We start from the raw sequence: 22631 nt of genomic DNA, 5'->3' as shown, positions 1-22631 counted from the left end.
GAGAATAGTAGAAAAATTCCTTGAGAAAAGTTTGCGTACAAGTTTAAGTCTTCCATTTTCGAGGTTCGAATACTACCATAAGCCTAGCTACACGATAATCGATGTAAAGAGTCAATATTTTAAGTTCCAAGATATAGAGGGTCTACATTTTGTTTGCAGCTTAAATCTATTGAATTGGAAGGCTACCTGTGATTATTGTATGTCTACTATGTAGGATTATGCACACATAAATATATATGTGACACAACCACAATTTTTAAAAAATCTTTTCACTGTCGAGTCTTTTCGTTAAGTATTCTGAGACTCCGAAATTGTCCTATTCTTCAGAATTTTGTACATCGTTTGAAGCCAAAAATGCCATTGCTAAGTACGTCAATTAATCATCGGTTCCGCTGCTCGAATATCCCTCAGTGTAGTGGCTATTGATTAAGTTTTGTTCATGCGGACTGTGAAAACTATGTATCTACATATTTTAGCAACATAAAGACATATTTGAAAATATCAATCGTAGAGACCAAAACTATTTCTGAGAGAATGGTATTAATATGTAATCCAATTTTGTACCGGAATCTATTGTTGACGTTTTAATTATGAGGGGATAGCGCGAACGCAGTCCCCCACTACCAGAAATTATGCACCCGAGTCACCCACATTTGGGGTGATCGCAAGGGTCAACCCGCCCGGAGTGCAATGGACAGGTCTCGCCCTGGAGGAACCGGCTTCGTGATCACGGTTAACCTCTGTGCCAGGTAAGTATGACTTGGAAGAGAAGACCTTTACTTTAAGAAGTGCTGTGTTGTGCGAAAAGACAATGGTGAGTCTGAGGTGAAACGTCGAGACAACGTTGACATCGGCAGGTGTGAACAATATTATTATTCAAATTTCTGAGTAGGCCTACCTTACCGCAGAAATCACTCGCCAAGTGATTTTGTAGCTAAATGATTCGATTGGTTTTGCATGGGAATAAACTAAAAACAAGAAAGGAAGCGCCTGTCAAGAAAATCAAACAAACAAAGAAGATTAGACACTGGATATGAAAGTCTCACTAAGGGATATGATTTCAGTCATTCATAGAAGAGTTTAGTGCATGTGTTTTCGATCGTCTTATGTAAAGCAGTGTAATGGCTTCCTGAACGCTACAAAGCTAAATAGTTCTGTCAGATATAAACTAACTGTATCATCTTCAGAGCGCAATATGGACTCCTCTCCATGATAGCGTTACATGTAAATGATCAAAGTTTGCCGATCGAACACCAAATACAACATGGACCAGATATGAACTGTAAATGCTCACGTGTTTCATTATATATTGAAGTTATGTGTAAATTTGAACCTTTGCCACATGTTTGCAACTTCATTGAAAGTATAATGATCAACATAATGAACAGTATTCACCACAGATTAACTTTATAGGTCATTAAGTATTCAAATACGCAATTAGCTGAAAGAGAAATAGTTAATTTCTTTGACTGCTGTCATTGTATCACCGCTTTATATAGCAAGTGTAATTGCCTTTGGTCAAGTCCTTCAAACTATATATTCCAAACTTTAATAGCTCATTAGATATGCAAACTATAAATTAGCTGACACGAAAACTTAAGTGCGAAATGACTTTCAATATTGGTATAACCTGATATAATCATCAATGTACATAGCATGTTATGCCAACTTTGATCAAATAAATCCAAGTATATATCCCTAATTAGGAAAGTTCATTAAATACACAAATTAGGAATTGGCTGAAGCAAAAATGCTTAATGCCTTTCAATAATGTTAGCCTACATAATAGTATCTTTAATGTACATAGCAAGTTTCATCAATTTTGGTCATGTAAATTCAAATATATATCCCTAATTTCAAAAATTCATTAAATATGCAAATTAGGAGCTGGATGAAGTAAAAGTGCTTAATGACTTTCAGTAACGTCGTATCATAGTATCTTTATGTACATAGCAAGTTTCGTCAACTTTAGTCTAGTCAATATAGATAAATATCCCTGATTATGAAAGTTCATTAACTATGCAAATAAGGAATTGGCTAAAGTTCAAATGCTTAATGACTTTCAATAATGTTCTATCATAGTATCTTTAATGTACATAGCCAGTTTTGTCAACTGTGGTCTCGTCAATTCAGATAAATACCTCTAATTAGGAAAGTTCATAAAATATGCAAATTAGGAATTTGCTGAAGTAAAAATGCTTAATGACATTTATAATATTCTATCATAGTGTCTTTAATGTACATAGCAAGTTAAATCAATTTTGGTCATGTAAATTCAAATATATATCCTTAATTTCAAAAGATCATTAAATATGCAAATTAGGATTGGATGTAGTAAAAATGCTTATTGACTTTCAGTAATGTTAAATCATAGTATCCTCAATATACATACCAAGTTCGTCAATTTTGATCAAGTAAATTCAGATATATATGCCTAATTAGTAAATTTCATTAAATATGCAAATTATTAATATTCTTTCACGTCACCCCTTAATAACTTTCACAGCTGATATATCTTGATGTGATCAACATTTGTAGCAAATCTCATCAAATTTTGTGCAGTCGTTCTCAATGTATATCCGTTTTTTCTAAAATCATTAATTATGCAAATGAGCAAAAAGTAAGCAAGCCACACCCACCAAAAACTAATCAGTTCTTGCCATTTGTAAACTGAATCTATGTACCAGATTTGATTCTGATCTGATGACCCGTTTTTGAGATATTGAGCACACAGACAGACAGACAGACAGACAGACAGACAGACAGACAGACACACACACACACACACACAGACAGACATCGCTGCGACATATGCTCACGTGTGTAAACACGTGAGCAAAAAATGAGAAACCATCACAAAAAACATTACTTTTATAACACATCGACTTGTCGTCTTCTTGAGTAGAATGCGGCTCGTCATGAAAGATATTCGGACTCTCAAACTTTTACAATTCTTTGCTGATCTACCACTTATTGGGGTTCATTTTAAAGCTCTTGGTGTAAGAAAACTTCTCACCGGCTTAGGTTTTCAAAAATCGAAAATTTTATCGTTCTACAAAGAGTTAACATAGGGGTGCCGGCCATTTTGAATTTCAGATATCGGTAAATCTTAGGTAATTTGTTTCTCTAGAAACAAAATTTGCACGTGACCCCTGATTTTTATTCTCGATTTTGAAAAAGCATACTTGAAAGATTCCTTGTGAAAAGTTTGCGCCTAAGTTTTGAGTTTAAGTCTTTCAGTTTCGAGGCGCATACTTCCTTAAGCCTAGCTGCATGATAATCGATGTCAAGATACGTCTGAAATTTGTACATCGTTTGAAGCCTAAAATGTCACTTTTAAATATCAAGTAATCATCCGTTTGGCTGCTCTAAAATGCCTCAGTGTAGTGGGATTTGATGAGGTTTGTTAACGGTGAGAATGTGGACAGTGAAAACTACGTATCTACATATTTTAGCAACAAAAAGACATATTTGAAAATATCAATCGTATGGGCCAAATTCTTTCTGAGTCAATTACATTTGGTATTTAAACCAATTTTGTACCGGAATCTATTGTTGACGTTTTAATTATGAGGGGATAGCGCGAACGCAGTCCCCCACTACCAGAAATTATGCACCCGAGTCACCCACATTTGGGGTGATCGCAAGGGTCAACCCGCCCGGAGTGCAATGGACAGGTCTCGCCCTGGAGGAACCGACTTCGTGATCACGGTTGACCTCTGTGCCAGGTAAGTATGACTGCGAAGAGGAGACCTTCACTTTATGAAGTGTTGTTTTGTGAGAAAATACAACGATGAGTCGACTGTGAAACGTCGAGACAACGTTGACATCGGCAGGTGTGAACAATATTGTTATTCAAATTCCAGAACGTAACACTTTCTCTCACCTTTGCTTCAGAATCCGTAGTCAAGTTATGCCACGTTTGATTTGTCAATATGATTCGATTTGGTTTGAGTCGATATTTGGAAAATGAAAGTGTCTCGGAAATCAAACACGCAGACTAGACAACATAAAACTGATGCATCTTGAACAAACTTCACCTTCAACTAACCAGATCAAAAATGCTACTCGACTCGTCTACAGTCCTGCTCACAATGTAGCTGTTAACCGCGATGACTTAGTAACAAGGTAACAATAACTATTAACATTGGTTCTCGATGAGAATGAGGGACGTGACTTGTTCATCCCATTCAGCAACACAACATTTTTGGGAAACTGTGATTTTCTGAAAATCAAATTGTTTCTTAGAGAAGTTAGATTAGATATTAGATTCTTTTGGCTTTTAATCTGTTTGGTCTTTTTGTTTTTGTTTTTGTTTTTTTGCTTTTTGGTTTTTGTTTTGGTTGATTGGGATAGAGCAAGCGTAGTATCAGACTGCAAGAAATCATTCACCTTATAATTGTTCAAATCCACCTTATAAAAGTTTAAATCTGTATATTTAAATTCATGTTTCACTTGAACTTGCACTTTATGTATACATAATTATGTTGATTATATTTATATTGATTATATTTATATTGATTGGAAATATTGACAGTGACAATTCTAAGCTGTGTGAAACTCGAACACAAATGATAAAATGTAATTATGGTGATTTATGCGGGATTCGTACTACATATAAAATAAGAAGGTCCAATGTCTATTTTTCGTTTCGATTGTCAGGGGATAGCGCGAACGCAGTCCCCCACTACCAGAAATTATGCACCCGAGTCACCCACATTTGGGGTGATCGCAAGGGTCAACCCGCCCGGAGTGCAATGGACAGGTCTCGCCCTGGAGGAACCGGCTTCGTGATCACGGTTAACCTCTGTGCCAGGTAAGTATGACTGGGAAGAGAAGACCTTCACTTTATGAAGTGCTGTGTTGTGAGAAAAGACAACGGTGACTCTAAGGTGAAACGTCGAGACAACGTTGACATCGGCAGGTGTGAACAATATTGTTATTCAAATTCCAGAACGTAACACCTTCTCTCACCTTTTGCTTCAGAATCCGTAGTCAAGTTATGCCACGTTTGATTTGTCAATATGATTGGATTTAGTTTGAGTCGATATTGGGAAAATGAAAAGTGTTCCGGAAATCAAACACGCAGACAAGACAACATAAAACTGACGCACCTTCAACTAACCAGATCAAAAATCCTACTCTACAACCTGCCCACAATGTCGCTTTTAACCGCGGTAATTTATTAATTTTGGTTCTCGATGAGGATGAGGGACGTGACTTGTTCATCCCAATCAGCAACACAACATTTTTGGGAAACTCTGATTTTCTGAAGTCGAATTGTTTCTTAGAGAATTTAGATTAGATATTAGATTCTCTTGGCTTTCAATCTGTTTGTGTTTTGTTTTGTTTTTTGTTTTTTTTTGCTTTTGTTTTTGTTTTGGTTGATAGGGATAGAGCAAGCGTAGTATCAGACTGCAAGAAATCATTCACCTTATAATTGTTCAAATCCACCTTATAAAAGTTTAAATCTGTATATTTAAATTCATGTTTCACTTGAACTTGCACTTTATGTATACATAATTATGTTGATTATATTTATATTGATTATATTTATATTGATTGGAAATATTGACAGTGACAATTCTAAGCTGTGTGAAACTCGAACACAAATGATAAAATGTAATTATGGTGATTTATGCGGGATTCGTACTACATATAAAATAAGAAGGTCCAATGTCTATTTTTCGTTTCGATTGTCAGGGGATAGCGCGAACGCAGTCCCCCACTACCAGAAATTATGCACCCGAGTCACCCACATTTGGGGTGATCGCAAGGGTCAACCCGCCCGGAGTGCAATGGACAGGTCTCGCCCTGGAGGAACCGGCTTCGTGATCACGGTTAACCTCTGTGCCAGGTAAGTATGACTGCGAAGAGGAGACCGTCACTTTATGAAGTGTTGTTTTGTGAGAAAATACAACGATGAGTCGACTGTGAAACGTCGAGACAACGTTGACATCGGCAGGTGTGAACAATATTGTTATTCAAATTCCAGAACGTAACACCTTCTCTCACCTTTTGCTTCAGAATCCGTAGTCAAGTTATGCCACGTTTGATTTGTCAATATGATTGGATTTAGTTTGAGTCGATATTGGGAAAATGAAAAGAGTTCGGGAAGTCAAACACACCGTGACAGACTAGAAAAAATAAAACTGATGCATCTTGAACAAACTTCACCTTCAACTAACCAGATCAAAAATGCTACTCGACTCGTCTACAATCCTGCTCACAGTGTAGCTTTTAACCGCGATGACTTAGTAACCAGGTAACAATAACTATTAATTTTGGTTCTCGATGAGAATGAAGGACGTGACTTGTTCGTTCATCCCATTCAGCAACACAACATTTTGGGGAAACTGTGATTTTCTGAAAGTCGAATTGTTTCTTAGAGAATTTAGATTAGATATTAGATTCTCTTGGCTTTCAATCTGTTTGTGTTTTTGTTTGTGTTTTTTTGTTTTTTGCTTTTGTTTTTGTTTTGGTTGATAGGGATAGAGCAAGCGTAGTATCAGACTGCAAGAAATCATTCACCTGATAATTGTTCAAATCCACCTTATAAAAGTTTAAATCTGTATATTTAAATTCATGTTTCCCTAGAATTTGCACTTTATGTATACATAATTATATTGATTATATTTATATTGATTGGAAATATTGACAGTGACAGATCAAGTCTAAAGCTGTGTGAAACTCGAACACAAATGATAAAAGGTAATTGTTGGTGACTTTTGCGAGATTCATAAGAAGGTCCAATGTCTAGTTTTTGTTTCGATTGTCAGGGGATAGCGCGAACGCAGTCCCCCACTACCAGAAATTATGCACCCGAGTCACCCACATTTGGGGTGATCGCAAGGGTCAACCCGCCCGGAGTGCAATGGACAGGTCTCGCCCTGGAGGAACCGGCTTCATGATCACGGCACGGCTAACCTCTGTGCCAGGTAAGTATGACTGGGAAGAGCTTCACTTTAAGAAGTGCTGTGTTGTGCGAAAAGACAACGGTGAGTCTAAAGTGAAACGTCGAGGCAACGTTGACATCGGCAGGTGTGAATAATATTGTTATTCAAATTTATGAATGTAACACCTTCTCACACCTTTTGCTTCAAAATCAGTAGAAAAGTTATGCCACGTTTGATTTGTCAATATGATTGGATTTAGTTTGAGTCGATATTGGGAAAATGAAAAGTGTTCCGGAAATCAAACACGCAGACAAGACAACATAAAACTGACGCACCTTCAATAACCAGATCAAAAATCCTACTCTACAACCTGCCCACAATGTCGCTTTTAACCGCGGTAATTTATTAATTTTGGTTCTCGATGAGGATGAGGGACGTGACTTGTTCATCCCAATCAGCAACACAACATTTTTGGGAAACTCTGATTTTCTGAAGTCGAATTGTTTCTTAGAGAATTTAGATTAGAAATTAGATTCTTTTGGCTTTCAATCTGTTTGTGATTTGTTTTTGTTTTGTTTCTGTTTTGGGGTTGGGTTTTTTTTTGGGGGGGGAGCTTTGTTTTGGTTTTTTGTTGATAGGAATAGAGCACGCGCAGTCCCCGACTACATGAAATCATTCACCTGACAATTGTTCAAATCCACCTATTTAAAAATTTAAATCTGTATATTTATATTCATGTTTCCCTAGAACTTGCACCTTTATAAATACATATTTATATGCTTGGTGTACAACAAGGTAGTATCCTCTCTCCCCTTCTGTTTACTCTGTTTATTAACGATATGGGTGAAGCTCTTGAACATGATTTTGCAGGGATACATATAGCTACCATTAAACTTTTCTTTTTGCTTTTTGCTGATGACCTAACTCTTTTTAGCTCAACATCAATTGGACTCCAAAGGTTATTGAACAATTTATCACACTATGCTAGTAAATGGAAGCTGAAAGTTAATGCTTCAAAATCCAAAATTGTTGTGTTTAGAAAATCAGGCAGGCTGAAATCTTGTGAAAAATGGTTCATAGATGGTAACAAAGTTGAGGTGGTCCCCACGTATAATTACCTTGGTGTGCTACTCTCAAGCTCTGGTTTGTGGAACAAAGCTAAAAGACAATTGGCAATTCAAGGAACAAAAACTTTATTTAATGTTAAAAAAGCACTTTGTAAATTCAGTTCAATGGATATCAGCTTAGCATTTAAAATATTTGATTGTAAAATATTACCAATCATGATGTATGGGAGTGAAGTGTGGGGATTACATGCTGGGGAACAATTGGAAGTAGTTCAAAATAAGTTTTGTCGCTATATCTTGAAATTGTATCATAATGTACCAAATCTGGCCATCAAGGGTGAATTGGGGCGTTTCTCAGTTCGCACCTTTAGACTGGCAAGAGTTGTAAACTTCTGGCTTAGATTATTGTCTCTTCCTCAAAACCGTCTCTCGTACACTGTTATAAGTTTCATTTGGTGAAGCGAAAAGAAGGTAAAAACTGTTGGGCACTTGGGGTGAAACAGCTGCTTTTCTCAGTGGGGATGGGAGAAGCTTGGATAAACCAAGGTGTTGGAACATAAATGTTTTTATTAATTTGTTTAAACAGCGTTGTAAGGAAATTTACATCCAAGAATGGCAAGCTAATTTGAGTTTTTTCTCTAAGCTGGATACTTATTGTGAATTTAAGAGAACATTCAATAGAGAGAAATATTTTTCAGTCTTAGATAAGAAGAAATTTTGTCATGCTCTGTGCCGTTTTCGTGTTTCTGCTCATTCTCTACGAGTTGAGACAGATAGATATTTACACAACCCTCGTGCTGATAGAATCTGTCTTTTTTGTGATACACACCAGGTTGAAGATAAATTTCACTTTTGCTTGATATGTCCATTTTATACAGATTTGAGAGCTAAGTACTTATCAAGATATTTCTATACTCCACCATCCACAGTTAAATTTGTAAAATTATTGCAATCTGAAAATATGTCTATTATACGTAATCTATCAAAATTTATATTTTACGCCTCAAAGAAACGTTCTAGTGCAATTCCAAATGTAACAAGTTCTGTATAACTGAAATGAATTTTTGTAGAGCACTGTCTACATGTGTATTTACAGCGTCTTCAGAGATATAACTATATTTTGTGATATGTATACTTACGGGCCGGTGGCCTATAGTATATGAAATAAATATAATAATATAATATTTATATGCAATATATTGATTGGAAATTATTATTAGTATCTTTATCAATCCTCGTTGGGAAATTCGATTGCTCGCCACATAAAGAAAACAGAAGCAAGTCAACGCAAACATAGCATAAAAACACTGACAGAAAGAAAGACAGGTAGACATAAAAGCATGCACATATTTACATTTCTGCATGTTGAAAATATGTTCGTATGGTCATGTACGCGGACCTTAGTTTCTATAAAAAAAATTCTGAATTATAGACCAAAATTGCTCTCGGTACAAAAGACATTTTGTAACATTTTGTATTTGTCATGGTATTCTCAGTCGACGTCCACTCCTGTCGATACGTTCATTGTCAAAGTCACTGTACGAGGGATGAGTTGTGTCAGATAATATCTGTCTCTCTTTATCAGTAAGTCGTCTGTTATACAGATCTTGAATGGGTGCCTGGTTTTCCCCTGTAATTATACTGGCTTTCTTAACGATTTTTGTCCAACCTGCCCTTGTCATGACCAGAAATCACATCATCCCAGCAGATAATACCAAAAGAAAGAATACTCAAAACTGAAGCATTATAAAACATGGAAAGGAGTATTCGATTAACATCAAATGATCTTAATTTACGAAGGCAGTACATGCGACTATTAGTTTTCTTTATGATAAAATCCACGTTATCACAAAACTTCAATTTGTCATCTAGTCTTGTACCAAGATATGTATATGTACTTGTTCTCTCAACCTTGGCCCCGTCTATCGAAATGGGATCAGTTTTTTCGCATTTCTTCTAAAGTCAGTGTGCATTTCCTTGTCTTCTTTACATTAAGATGCAGGTAATTTTCTTTACAATACTGTACAAAGCGACCAATTTCATCAATATACTGAGAATGATTGTCCTGGTTAATTTTGCCTACCAAACTTGTGTCATCTGCAAACTTGACAAGTGGACAGGTCTCAGTGCAACTACGACAGTCTGCCGTGTATAAAGTAAAAAGAAATGGGGCTAGGACAGTACCTTGGGATGCACCTGTGTTAGAACTAATGATGTTTGATTTGATGTCTCCTAATCGAACATATTGTGACCTGTTTGTTAGATATAATTAAAGATCCAGGCGATCATGTTTGTGGGGACCTTCATTCTCAGTAATTTCTGAACTAAAAGATGTGGCTGAATGGTATTGAATGCACTTGAGAAATCAAAGAACATAACACTAACAGATTTACCGGCATGATCAAGATGTGAAAAAATATTGTGAAGAACCAATAAATTGCATCATCAGTACTCCCGTTCTGCCAGTATGCAAATTGATATGGATCAATAAAATCTTTAACAAAAGTTTATAAGTTGGGTAAGAACAATGCGCTCGCAAACTTTCATAATTGGTGACGTCAAAGCAACAGGACGAAGGTCATTCATAGTTGAAACAACCGATTTTTAAGGCACTGGAATTATACATGACCGTTTCCATATTTCAGGAAGAGAATTACTTTTGAAACACATATTGAAAATGATGGAAAATATGTTGGCAAGTTGATTTGCACATATTTTAAGTATCCCTGGAGATATTCTATCGGGACCGGATGCTTTTGTGGGGTTCACATTATTGAATAATTTGTTCACCTCCTCCTCATTTGTCGAAAAAAACTTCATCATCATTGCGCCCAGGAAGCACAAAGATGGTTTCGTATTTGTATGTGTTCACTGGAAATATCATGACAGTCGAATCTATTATGGAATAAATTGAGTTTGCTTGCAAAAGTATTGTTATTCTGAAATATTGACAGTGACAGATTAAGTCTAAGCTGTGTGAAACTCGAACACAAATGATAAAAGGTAATTGTTGGTGACTTTTGCGAGATTCATAAGAAGGTCCAATGTCTAGTTTTTGTTTCGATTGTCAGGGGATAGCGCGAACGCAGTCCCCCACTACCAGAAATTATGCACCCGAGTCACCCACATTCGGGGTGATCGCAAGGGTCAACCCGCCCGGAGTGCAATGGACAGGTCTCGCCCTGGAGGAACCGGCTTCGTGATCACGGTTAACCTCTGTGCCAGGTAAGTATGACTGGGAAGAGAAGACCGTCACTTTATGAAGTGCTGTGACGTGAAAAAGACAACGGTGAGTCTAAGGTGAAACGTCGAGACAACGTGGACATCGGCAGGTGTGAATAATATTGTTATTTAAATTCCAGAACGTAACACCTTCTCACACCTTTTGCTTCAGAATCATTCGTCAAGTTATGCCACGTTTGGTTTGTCTGATTCGATTTATTTTGAGTCGATATTAGGAAAAGAAAAAGTGTCCGGGAAATCAAACATGCAGACTAGACAACAATAAAACCGACGCACGTTTGGTTAAGGGCATGATTGCATTGTTCATGAAACCCATTCGTATGTCTGTGATAGTTTTATGTAAAAATGTACGGCTGGAGTGAACGCCATCAAGCTGAGATGTACTTACAGGTAAACTAACTGTATCGCCCTCAGATTACTGCGCAGACTCATCGAGGTCAATATTTACTCATCAAGTACAACATCAAACATGAGAAGCAACAAAACAGTATTATTTTTATAAAATTCACAAACCTATAAACATTCTTCAACCCTAGCTACAAAATTGATAGTTTAATGGATATAAAATAACACATCCATAACAGAATATACTCATCATCGGAAGACAAGCGGTTTTTATACTGTTCGACTCGTGATATAATATAAAATAATAATATTTATTTGGTAATATAGGCCACGGCCTTTTTTACAATACAGGAAAATAATCAGAGAAGAACTTGGGGCTTTCACACAGACTGTTTTACAATAAAATACCATCGAAAGTATTTCTGGAAGGGTATAATTACATTGAATTATCCCTGCGTCTGAAACAGTAAAAAATATACTTTAATAGATTTAAATATTGTACGATGATGTGGAGAATTCATCAGATTTATAAATTTCCTGAGAGTTGGTATTTCATAATAATATGGTGAAAGAAAACGTTTTCTCAAATCAGTGTAAACAGGACACACCAAACAGAAGTAAAACTCATTTTCAATTCGAACACTTTCTCTGCGGAGATAATGGTTTGCAACTCTGAGTTTACAAAGTGCCCTTCAAAATATATCAATATTTACAACACATAAATATTTCTCGAAAACAATGTTATTTTTATACAGTCGATAAGTATCCAGCTTGGAGACAGTATCAAGATTATTTTCCATTGCCGGGAACCAATATTAAAGGATCTTTGTTTGAAAACAGAAAGAAAAGTGACACTGCATAAAACCCTATAATACTTACTGTATAAACATGGATTATTGCCTGTATTTTAGCTGAAGAGTGCATATACAGATGAATACAGTCAAAGATTCATTTTTTGTATTCAGCAAGCCTGTATTCATGTGGATTCATGTGAATTCACGTGTATTATACTATAATACAGGCAACTCATTTATGTGAATTTATCTGAATTATTGGGTTTTCATGAAGTGTGACCTCATTACCTACGGTTTGCAGTACCAAAATAATACCAAAGCCAAAGCTAAATAAAAGGTCTTTTTTTAGCCCAGCAACAGTACCCCTGCCACATCAAATTGATAATCATAACATTGTTTAATACATGTAGCATTTTCACTACTTAACAATTTAAGCCAGTATTTAATAATACGAGGCAATCTCACTACTTGCAATGGCTCGTAATAAACAAGCTTTGAGTTCTGCCTTTGCAAACAATGAGAAACGCATCCGCATTTGGACGCTGGCTATGTATCTTTGTTCAGAACCAATGCGTCAAGTGCTGGATGTAGAGGGCACTGTTTTCAGATGCAGGGTATTGTCTGCAATGTTCATCATCTATTTATATCCTCAGTCTAATTACAATTCTGTGTAGAGATGGGTCTGTCTTTTTACGCTATCGTATCGGCCGCAGAAAAAAGGCCGTAATACGACAGGGTAAAAAAGCGAACCATCTCTGCATAGGATTTTAATCACATTGTGTATATCCTGCGCTAGTGTATGTACTGCGCTAGTGTATGTATATCAACATAGATCTGACAGACTGTACAGTTTATACTTATATGCTTTGCTCAGCGCTCACCGAAATTCTCCTATACATCTCAAATTTGTACACTGTTTAAACTTTTAAAATCTGACGTGATCGAAATCCCGCTCGAGTGCTCTCCAATCTTGCTCAATGTAGCAGCCTACTTGAACAAAGAAAATTGCATAGTAACTTAGTAACCAGGTAACTTAGTTACCAGGTTACAACAAGCATCAACTTTGTTCTCGATCTGAATGAGGAACTTGACTAGTTCATTCAACCCATTAAGACTTTTGGCGATTACTGACATTCTGAAAGCCAAACTCTCTCTGAAAGAATTTAGATTAAGAATTTGGATTCATTTGGTTAATTTTCATTTAGAATGATAGTGTATAGCGGAAGCGCAGTCCCAATGTTACAATAAATTATGTGCCTGATAATTGTTCAAATGCAGATTTATAAAAATCCAAATCTGTATATTCACGTGAATTTTTTGTAGCAGAACATACACTTTTATGTATACATATGTGCAATATATTAATTGAACTTATTGACCCTTACAGGTCAAACACAAAAGAAATCGAACAATTGCCTTTTATACGAGACTCATACTACGTCTGTAAGGTTCAACATCTATTTTTCGTTTCGATTATCAGGGGATAGCGCGAACGCAGTCCCCCACTACCAGAAATTATGCACCCGAGTCACCCACATTTGGGGTGATCGCAAGGGTCAACCCTCGGGGGGTGCAACCGGCTTCGTGATCCCGCTTGACCAAATTTGTGCCAGATCCCTGAAGTATGACTGTGTTGGCAAGACCTTAAATTTATACGGTGCTGTGTTGTGGCAAATACACTACGGTGAGTCTATGATGAAACGTCGAGACAACGTTGCGATGAGTTGTCATTTATTGGCACGTATGAACGCTATTACCATGTAAATATTCGGATTCTCTCGCTTGCCATTGCACACAATAGGATTCCGTGTATGATTAATTGATAATCGGTTGCGAAATAATGAAAATATCCATAAATCTCTCCTCTACATGTATTTTGGTTCAGCTATGCTCAACATAATCTTTGTTCCGAAATAATCTGTGTGAATACACGTATAAATAACCCCTATTCGTTACATCGAAAAACGTACACATCTCCGGCATAAATAACGCGAAACTTTATGACAAAACACCATTCATTCTTTTCATCATTTTATTCTATTATTCATCATTCACTTATTTATTCACCCCCATTGTCTAAAAAGATTAAATCAGTTCATGGGAAAAAAATACATAATATTATATAATAGGAGAAGTATCAGCGAGATATGCAACGTAAAATAGCTTTTTGTTAATGGAATTACAAAAGCTATTTGTTTACATGTAATAAATGGGTTTTTATGTTTTAAATTTAAACACACAGACGAATATGTCTGACTGTCGTGTATATTCAAATTATATTAAACTTTTTTCACTCAAAATCCGGTTTCCAAAACATGTCTTCACGAGATGGTATTCACATCTAAAGCGCGCCACCAATGATAAAACTAACAGAACAACAGTTTGCACCGACAACTCTTTACGGTTCTTATGCATACTAAAGATTTATCAATCTTGATGACCATATAGGCTATTTGTAGAGTTACAGTTAAATTGGCACCTTTTCCAACCTGCCCAGAACGAACTCGCCCGATTCCAACCGTCGTCCGATTCCAACTCGCCTGGTTCTGACTCGCCCGAAACAGACTCGCCCTTTGTTTGAGATGTACACGTAGTAATAATATATCTTGTGTTACAGATTCCATGTACCTTGTGTTGTGAAGTTCTACGGAGTTGACAAATGCCTGTTAAAAATTGGCTATTGACACGTGGGTAGTTTTTCGCCAAAATTCACTACATTTTAGGAACCGTTCAGTTTTTACGGCCTTGGAGGGGGGGGGGGCAAAATCTTGTCGCCGATGTTCAAAAAATTTTAGACCTCCCCTGCATTTTTGGTGAAAAAAAGATGACCCCCTTTGTCAGACGAAAAAAATTAATGACACCCCCCCCTCCGGCTGAAAAATAACCAAAATCCATATGTCAAATTTACCCGCATGGTTTGGATTTGAACTCCGGTACGCGGCGCACTTTATCAGTGTAGCAGAGATATGCCAGTGCACACACTTCTCAGCCACATCCATGCAAACGTCTGTTAATTAGGACAACTGTAAGGCAATTTTTAACTTCATTTCCACAGACAACTTATGTCCATCACACTCTTACGCAAATTCCCCTTTTTGTCTCAGTGCTACCATTCAGGGTCGCGAGCATGTAAATGGTCTTTCAAAGATGAGATAGGCACTTAACCAGATACTGTATATGAGTTGGCCGCTGAAGGCAGCCCGCTGCTTATTGTAGTGGGTTGGCAAAGTCCGGGCCTGTCGGTAAAGAGGATCATGGGCCACACGTCGATCATGGCCACTGCATGAAGTAAACCTATTCATTGTAGTGGGGCGCCGAAGGCGGCCCGCCGGTAAAGAGGGTCGATCATGACCATGGCCTAAAGTTAACTTTATTGTAGGTGTTATGTTTTTGAAAATGTGGTGACCCCCCCTTTCCTACCAGTGAAAAAGCGATGACCCCCCCCCCTTTGCGGATTCCAAAATTACGATGACCCCCCCCCCGTGGATTTTGCCGGCCCCCTGACCGTAAAAACTGAACGGTCCCTTAGCGAAATGAACTGCCCTTCTTCCACTTAAATGAAGAACACATTGCTCCCCATGTAAATCGCGTCTGACAGACCACGTGTGTACATGGAGTCTGTGGTCGGACGTTATTTGGAGTCGATGGTAGTCATAAAAACCATGAATTGGTTTCGGGCAAGTCGGGCGAGTGGGTGTAGGGCGAGTTGGAATCGGGCAAGTTGGTATCGAGCGAGTTGGAATCGGGCGGTTTTGAAAAGGAGCGATTTAACTAGCAACCCTAGAATAGTATAGTTAATCCCTTTTGTTTCGAATTTTCGCTGATATGATGGCATAAATGATTGCTTAAAACAAGCTTGGACGTGATCCAGCAAAAAACAGGATGGTTGGACAGTCTCATATACATTACGTTCACTTTTTTGTATATCCAACACACGAGCTTGTAGATACACTACATTGTAGATAAAAAGAACCAACTCATTTGAGTGAAATACTAATCATGTAACTCTTCACTGTTCACTCCTCTGTTTATCCTTGTGTGTCTATAAGAAACAGATTGGCATCAGCTCGTCTACATTGCATCATGGTTTGTTTAGCCAGGGTGCTGTCCTAATTAACTTCAGTCTCTACTATCAACTCGATAACTAATTTAGCAATGCCCTTATGTGTAGGCTATCCAGACACTCTAATGAGTCGGTTCTTTTTATGTACGATGTTATCTACAAAACTTGTGTGCCACGTACAAAAAAGTAAACGTAATGTATATGAGACTGTCCAAACATCCTGTTTTTTGCTTCAGTTACGCTTGGAATTTACGAAAATATGTTGTGTTCCCTAGCAGTTGGCCTGCGGCATATAGAGCTTTGGTCAATAACCCGGGGGTGGTACTCCCATAGAAAGGGTGTACGGGTATGTGACATCCCAAAGGGTTGTCGATAAAATTCCCAAAACACACATGGGTTTATTTTTTATCCGCGAAAACCCTAAGCATTGGTCGATGTGGTCGACAACAAAGCAAGTGTCCCCACAGGCGGCCCAGACACTATTAATAAGCTTATTATTGAGTTTTTCTCAGTTTTCTCTATCAGTTCCTCTCCTTTTCTTCATGCTCTGACTGATCGTAGTAAATAAAATAAATGACTATATAGCCTAACCTAGCCTCTGGACTCTTTATTTATTTTACAACCCATTAAAAGGACGTTTATCTCTCATATACACACATCTTGTAATTAATTAGTCAACACAACTAATTATGCTAATCCGTGGATTTATCAGGGATTTTATTGGTTGGTCAACATCGCGAAAGATAGGAAAGGTTACATCTCTATTACTGTGTTCCCACTAGCCAAACCAACGCCGCCGGTAACTAACGGTTTTGATTGGTAAACACCTGTGGATTAACCCTTAATTCTACTTATGTCCATACACGGAATTTCCTCCGGTGTTTGAGGTATTTCAAGGTATCAAAAACAGAGGAGTGAGGGACAAAGTGCGGGACACGCAAACTGTAATTTATGGCACTCTGAGGGACGTCCCGCACTGTGTAAAATATGGGACTCTGAGGGAACGTCCCGCAGAGAGTTAAAAACTGGACTCTGAGGGACGGGGGCGCCCACTACGATGTGCATTGGTCCGGTACGCGCTGACGCGTTACTTTTCAGTTTGGCTTTTTCGTTTGCAATGGATCGCCAACAGCGTCCTCGGACATTTTGAATCCCGCCAACAGAACGTGAAAAGAAAGATGAAGCTACGCCAGGAAATCGCTTCCAACGTTTATTTCGTTTTTAGCAAAATCATTAGAAGAAAATATAACTTTCTATGTAGCCCATTCATCATTATGCCCTGTCTGATGTGGCGCTTGGATTGCCACCACTGTCATGGCGAGCAATGGTATAATATCACAAGCAGATCGTGCCTCGAAGTTTATCGAAATGCTTTTACGTAAAATCTGTATGGAGACGTAATTTCTCGTGTGAACAGATTATGACATAGCAACCACAGTCCTAGCCTTGCGTACAGGTCTATGTGTTTTCCTTCGTCATACGGCCTCTCACATGTAGGCCGTATAACGCCGGGAACAGAGTAGAGTAGATCGAAACGCAAACGGGGTGTTATAGGAAAGGCAGTGACTTATTTTAAATCTGAATAAAATGCTGTTTCTGGTTGTGTAAGTCTGTCGATCGAAATATATATTTTGTTCCCAGTTGATTAATCATGGGGGAGGGCAGTCTAGATCTCCCCTTTATGGTTTGATATTTACTGACTCGTTCCTTCTCATTTTTGTCAATCGATGAAAGCATTTTCGTCTTCCATATTTCAATCTTACTTTGACCGATGTTATATCCTGACCTATAGTGTCATTAGTTTTGACCAACGTACAAAGACGTTGCCCATGCGCCCGGTTGACGAGATATTTTGCAAAACTGTGAAGAAATATTTGAACACGTACGACCATACTGTATGCATGGGGGCCCGGGACACATCGATGTCAGTCTTTCCGGACTGTTTACATGTAGCTTAGGGGATATCAAAGCAGATGAATCAGTCAGTTTAATAAAACATAACTTTTCGGACATATTTTATGTCAATTTTGTCAATGTCGGACTTTTGATTCGATTGAGAAACCAGAATCACCTACAGAGATGTCTGTATTAAACACGGACGCACAATTCGGAATAGTTTGTTGTGCTACGTCGGTCTCAGTCTTGGTGTCTCTCCCTAAATTTTCGAATCTATAGGCCTACACTTGTCGTTTCGATTCACAGGTAGCGGTACACCGATGACCAGATATTGTATGTTCTTAAAACTAGTCATATAAAGCAATTTTACGACACTCTTTGTCATCGTGTCTCCCCGTGAACGTCCTTGAACCTATGGACGTGACCATTGTTTTTCTGCGCCCATTATAGTGTAAACACCTGCTCGTTCCCAGCAGAGTACTTTTTAAAGTTCTGCACATCATTGTACACTGTGTGTGTAAGCCCTAAACATTGTTCAATTATGGAAAGGTATTAGTAAAGAATAAAGGGTCGTTACAGTTGCAAAAATTGCGAGAAAAACGGCATGTTTTTCCAGTACTTTTACAGTTCTGTGCTTTCCGTCCCTGTTACTCAAATAGAATAGTCATATTCACAAGCGCTATCGTTTTAAATCACGTCCAGGATGTGCTGTTGATTTTCATTCTTTCGTGCAATTTCATTCGTTTGAAGCAATTATCCTTTCATATGACTGCTCTGTGGGACTCTTCTGGATATGTGTTTTGGATAAAAAGAACTCTGCAGAGAAAGACATAAACTTCGACGGTGATAGGTATACAATATCGGTTTGATGTGAGATTACAAGTTATTTTAGAAGTTCTCAAAACAGTAAAAATAATTCTGCGCACCACTTATTGATAGTGTCTTCTTGTGAACGTCTTTGAATCCGTGACCGCGACCATTGTTTTTGAAGTGTTCGACGGTCGATGATCGGTAGATTAATAAGGACATATGTCACTGAACTATCGTGTGATTATTAGCATGGTTAGGTAATAGACGGTGTTGTAGAGGCTATGCGGCGAAAGTCCACGGCCCAAGGGAGCATGAGACGTACATCGCATGCTTTCTTACAACGAACGAGCCATCGGTTTCCATAGCTACTACGTGAAATCCGGCCTCACCGATGTCCCTGTCCTGATTCGGAGAACAACTTTCAAGCTGCGTGTTGAGGTTCAGATGTCCGATTTTTTCATATTCAAAAGGCTTATTGATTTACAGAGAACGCCCGTCTTTTCTTTAGCTTTAACTTAGCACATGATGGCAATTGAAAATTCAAAGCCAAATAGCCAGTGGGAAAAAAATCGACGACTCGCTCTCACCAGCGGTCGCAATGAAAAAAAAATCGAAGTCTCTGAAGTCGGTATCATTGCTGCTCCATGTTTATTGTTGGTTGTACGGCCAGTTTGAAGTCAAAGACTTTCTTCACGGTAAAATTCATATAATTACCATACCGCGAAGTTCCCTGTGCATTTCAATATGTCTATTTGGAAGCAAAAGCGTCACGGACATTCGATCGATGGTGATGAACTCTCTCCAGGCCGTGACATGTCACCAGTTACGAACTTTACCGGTTTTCGATACGAAAGATGCAATATATTATCAGCGTTGTTCACATTGTGTTTTGAGTCTGATATCGAATATAACAGGAAAAAACTAACGATTAGAGTGACGACAGAGACCATGCCCGATACGGGAAATTGACATCAACTTTTGCATTGAGCAGTGACTTCGGACTAATATATAAATGTCGACAATATAAAACATTGAAAAATGCCAGAGAGAGAGAGAGAGAGAGAGGGGGGGGGGGGTTTACGCTGTCGCGAACTGATTATACTCTTTCGGATATGACTTCGGTATAGACGATACACGGACATCGAAAATGTACACCTACTTTCCAGAAATTCGACAAATCTTATAATAAGAGTAGAACAAATCCAAAAGTGTTGGTTGAAGTAAATCTTCAGATGTTGGTTTTCCAAAGTTAGACAATACTTACAGAAATATGGTCGTCATAGTCTTCTCTTAAAAACTATTTTCTTCAACACCACGTTTCTTATGATCGGTGATGTCATTTTTTATTATTTTTACAAACTTTCAATGCATCAAACGCCATTAGACTATCACATATGCCTGTGGAGTTACAATATGTTTCCAGGGTTGGCACGCGATGTCAACTTACGCGTCGTCCGTCGAGCGGCCGGTGCAGTGTCACAGATCGCTCCGTCTGTAATCGCGGCCACTTTTGATGTGACACCCACGTGCGTTTGAGGATTTTTTGTTACCTAATTTGTCGACCTCACAAAATTTCACAGTCCATGCTTTGAAGTAGTCTCAACATGGCAAACATGTCATGTCTCGCGTAAATTTCATCCTCGTCGTTCCAATTATTCAAGACTGCCCATAGCATACAGCCCCAACACGGGGAACACGCAACTCTCTTCACCTACACGCCTTTTGATAAATTTTCACGTAGTACATGCAGTTTCAGCGACCTGCAGCGCAATGTTTAGTAAGCCCTATCTCCATGGGCCTGATCGTGATTTTGTGCTATACCAATGCACATCGTTGGGGGCGCCCCCGTCCCTCAGAGTCCAGTTTTTAACTCTCTGCGGGACGTTCCCTCAGAGTCCAATATTTTACACAGTGCGGGACGTCCCTCAGAGTGCCATAAATTGCAGTTTGCGTGTCCCGCACTATGTCCCTCACTCCTCCGTTTTTGATACCTTGAAATACCTGGGTGTTTTGAGGAAAACACCGGTGTTTTTGCGCCCTCTACGTTCAATATATGTCTATAGTACAGGTTGGATATAAACAACAATGGCGGATGTCCAGGACGCAACTGTAGCGGCGTGTCTCCTGTATTTTCACCTTCATATGCGATCCAGACGGATTCAACAGTTCAATCGTCGCCTCAGGAATGCCCAGCAACATGGACACAACGTACTTCAGTTTGAACGAGTACGCAAGAAATTTTCAAGAACGCCGTAGGCGATCGACCATGCGTTTCATGTACATGCTGCTTCAGCATTTAAACAATACAGGAGGGCTACTTCATCTTCCGACCAGTTATTTCCCTGAAAGCTGGAGGGCATTGAACGGGAGCGAGAGATCTGTTGTCTTCCATGGTTCGTGTCGAGTCCAGCTATGCGTACTGTGCACTAGAGCTGATAGGTCAGAGGTAATGTTTTGGACAAAAGTCGTCGCGAGAGGGCGTTTACACCGTCGTTAACCGTTCTGACACACAATTTGCGTCGGCGCGCCGTTGCAGGTCTGACGAAATTCGACGCCGTAGATCGACGCCGTCGCAGCACCGTCGTTAACTGTTCTCACACGTGGTTTTCGTCGTTGTTTACCATAACAACGGCGTTCACAACGTTGTTAAATGCTGTGTCAGAACGGCCCTTATGTTTCCAATGTTGACCAACCCTTGATAAGTCCACGGATTGGTATAATTAGTTGTGTTGACTAATTAATTGCAAGATGTATTTATGAGAGATAAGCGTCGTTGTAATGGGTTGTTGAATGAATAAAGAGTCAAGAGGCTAGGTTAGGTTATATAACCATTTATTTTAATTACTCCGATCAGTCAGGGCATGAAGACACAGTCCCTATATCCATAGAGGGACTGTACGAAGAAAAGGAGAGGAATTGATAGAGAAAACAGTGAGAAAAACTCAATAATATGCTAATTAATAGTGTCTGGGTCGCCTGTGGTGTCCCATGCTTTAGGGAAACCTTCACATGCAAAGTTGCAACATAATAAAGGTGAAAAAATTTTTCTCAAAGTTTAAAGCAAGTCTTTAACCATGTGTCATATTTTTAGAATGTACATGGGTTGATGTTTTCGATGTGGGCGGCACAACCCGTAAAAAATTATCAGGGGTGCCCCTCTCTGGGTCAGTACATGATGCGTTGCTGGACAAACACTGGCGTGTCCAATATCCCTATAGCTACCCATGATTTATCATGAAACACTCTTACATGGTGATTCATAACCGACGTGTCATTATGTTGAGAGCTTTGATTGAAGGCATATTGGCAACAACCTGTTGAGTTTCAACCATGGAGAGTGAGTGTACTAAATCAAGCTGTGTTACTTGTCTTTCCTGTGAATTTTTTCACGTATTCTTTATTTTCTGGGAGGCGTACTTTTTTTCTAATTGCCTCGCAATTGTAATACAGTGCAGAAATTCAACCGTCCTTCAGTGACGGGGAGTTCAAACATGACTGTTTGTTTACATTTAATACT

At 38.6% G+C, this 22631-nt stretch overlaps 6 non-coding genes and 1 pseudogene across 6 annotated transcripts; all 7 read right to left on the bottom strand.

The window, feature by feature from the left end:
* Positions 1-592: 592 nt before the first annotated feature.
* On the bottom strand, positions 593-757 carry LOC139146527 (U1 spliceosomal RNA). Its single transcript, XR_011555279.1, has one exon. It is a non-coding gene; the product is annotated as a U1 spliceosomal RNA (small nuclear RNA).
* Positions 758-3571: 2814 nt separating this feature from the next.
* On the bottom strand, positions 3572-3736 carry LOC139146460 (U1 spliceosomal RNA). Its single transcript, XR_011555214.1, has one exon. It is a non-coding gene; the product is annotated as a U1 spliceosomal RNA (small nuclear RNA).
* Positions 3737-4659: 923 nt separating this feature from the next.
* Positions 4660-4824, bottom strand: LOC139146549 (U1 spliceosomal RNA). The gene has a single exon (XR_011555301.1). It is a non-coding gene; the product is annotated as a U1 spliceosomal RNA (small nuclear RNA).
* Positions 4825-5700: 876 nt separating this feature from the next.
* LOC139146538 (U1 spliceosomal RNA) lies at positions 5701-5865 on the bottom strand. The gene has a single exon (XR_011555290.1). It is a non-coding gene; the product is annotated as a U1 spliceosomal RNA (small nuclear RNA).
* A 911-nt stretch (positions 5866-6776) lies between these two features.
* Positions 6777-6946, bottom strand: LOC139146482 (U1 spliceosomal RNA). The gene has a single exon (XR_011555236.1). It is a non-coding gene; the product is annotated as a U1 spliceosomal RNA (small nuclear RNA).
* Positions 6947-11031: 4085 nt separating this feature from the next.
* Positions 11032-11196, bottom strand: LOC139146471 (U1 spliceosomal RNA). The gene has a single exon (XR_011555225.1). It is a non-coding gene; the product is annotated as a U1 spliceosomal RNA (small nuclear RNA).
* A 2626-nt stretch (positions 11197-13822) lies between these two features.
* LOC139146493 (U1 spliceosomal RNA) lies at positions 13823-13971 on the bottom strand (annotated as a pseudogene).
* Between the last annotated feature and the right edge of the window lie 8660 nt (positions 13972-22631).

The sequence above is a fragment of the Ptychodera flava genome, chromosome 1 (genome assembly GCF_041260155.1).
Source record: "Ptychodera flava strain L36383 chromosome 1, AS_Pfla_20210202, whole genome shotgun sequence".
Lineage (NCBI taxonomy): Eukaryota > Metazoa > Hemichordata > Enteropneusta > Ptychoderidae > Ptychodera > Ptychodera flava.
The sequence above is the reverse complement of the archived record's forward strand: the minus strand, read 5'-3'. Positions and strand labels throughout refer to the sequence as shown.